Genomic DNA, 2,140 nt, shown 5'->3' on the forward strand with positions numbered 1-2,140 from the left:
ACACACACACACACACACACACACACACACACACACGCACGTGCACATATGCAAACACACATGATTACTTAAGACTAAAGTCAAGTAGTGTGATTATAAGAATATTAAAAGGAGTCCCTCCCACCAGGAAGCTTGCACAAGCCTCTTAGATAGCCTCATCCACGAGAGGGCAGAGAGCAGAAGCAAGAAGAACTACAATCCTGCAGCCTGTGGAACAAAATCCACATTCACAGAAAGACAGACAAAATGAAACGGCAGAGGACTATGTACCAGATGAAGGAACAAGATAAAAGCCCAGAAAAACAAATAAATTAAGGGGAGATAGGCAACCTTCCAGAAAAAGAATTCAAAATAATGATAGTGAAAATGATACAGGACCTCGGAAAAAAAATAGAGGCAAAGATCGAGAAGATGCAAGAAATGTTTAACAAAGACATAGAAGAATTAAAGAGCAAACACCTAGAAGAATTAAAGAACAAACAGAGATGAACAATACAATAACTGAAATGAAAACTACACTAGAAGGAATCAATAGCAGAATAACTGAAACAGAAGAACAGAAAAGTGACCTTGAAGACAGAATGGTGCAATTCACTGCCACGGAACAGAATAAAGAAAAAAGAATGAAAAGAAATGAAGACAGTCTAAGAGACCTCTGGGACAACATTAAATGCAACAACATTCATATTATAGAGGTCCCAGGAAGAGAAGAGAGAGACAAAGAACCCGAGAAAATATTTGAAGAGATAATAGTTGAAAACTTTCCTAACATGGGAAAGGAAATAGCCACCCAAGTCCAGGAAGCACAGAGAGTCCCAGGCAAGATAAACCCAAGGAGAAACATGCCAAGACCCACAGTAATCAAACTGACAAAAATTAAGGACAAAGAAAAATTATTAAAAGCAACAAGGGAAAAATGATAAATAACACACAAGGGAAGTCCCATAAGGTTAAAAGTTGATTTCTTAGCAGAAACCCTACAAGCCAGAAGGGAGTTGCATGATATATTTAAAGTGTTGAAAGGGAAGAACGTACAACCAAGATTACTCTACTCGGCAAGGATCTCATTCAGATTTGACAGAGAAATAAAAAGCTTTACAGGCAAGCAAAAGCTAAGAGAATTCAGCACCAGCAAACCAGCTCTACAACAAATGCTAAAGGAACCTCTCTAAGTGGGAAACACAAGAGAAGAAAAGGACCTACAAAAACAAACCCAAAACAATTAAGAAAATGGTAATAGGGACATACATAACGATAATTACCTTAAAGGTGAATGGATTAAATGCTCCAGCCAAAAGACACAGGCTCACTGAATGGATACAAAAACAAGACCCATATATATGCTGTCTACAAGAGACCCACTTCAGACCTAGCGACATATACAGACTGAAAGTGAGGGGATGGAAAAAGATATTCCATGCAAATGGAAATCAAAAGAAAACTGGAGTTGCAATACTCATATTAGATAAAATAGACTTTAAAATAAAGAATGTTACAAAAGACAAAGAAGGACACTACATAATGATCAAGGGATCAATCCAAGAAGAAGATATAACAATTATAAGTATTTATGCACCCAGCATAGGAGCACCTCAATACATAATGCAACTGCTAACAGGTGTAAAAGAAGGACAAAAGGAAATCAAACGTAACACAATAATAGTGGGGGACATTAACACCTCACCTACACCAATGGACAGAATAGAAAGGAAGAAGAAAAAGGAAGAATTAGGGATGGTTTTCAATATGAGCACCCAAGTAGATCACAGTGCCATTTACAGAAGTTGGGGAGGCTAAGTGGCATGACTTAGTTTATTTTTATTTATTTATTTATTTATTTATTTAAACGTATTTATTGGAGTATAATTGCTTTACAATGGTGTTAGCTTCTGCTTTGTAACAAAGTGAATCAGCTATACATATACATATATCCCCATATCTCCTCCCTCTTGTGTCTCCCTCCCACCCTCCCTATCCCACCTCTCTAGGTGGTCACAAAGCATTGAGCTGATCTCCCTGTGCTTTGTGGCTGCTTCCCACTAGCTATCTATTTTACATTTGGTAGTATATATAAGTCCATGACACTCTCTCACTTCGTCCCAGCTTACCCTTCCCCCTCGCCATGTCCTCAAGTCCATTC

This window comes from Physeter macrocephalus, chromosome 9 (genome assembly GCF_002837175.3).
Source record: "Physeter macrocephalus isolate SW-GA chromosome 9, ASM283717v5, whole genome shotgun sequence".
Lineage (NCBI taxonomy): Eukaryota > Metazoa > Chordata > Mammalia > Artiodactyla > Physeteridae > Physeter > Physeter macrocephalus.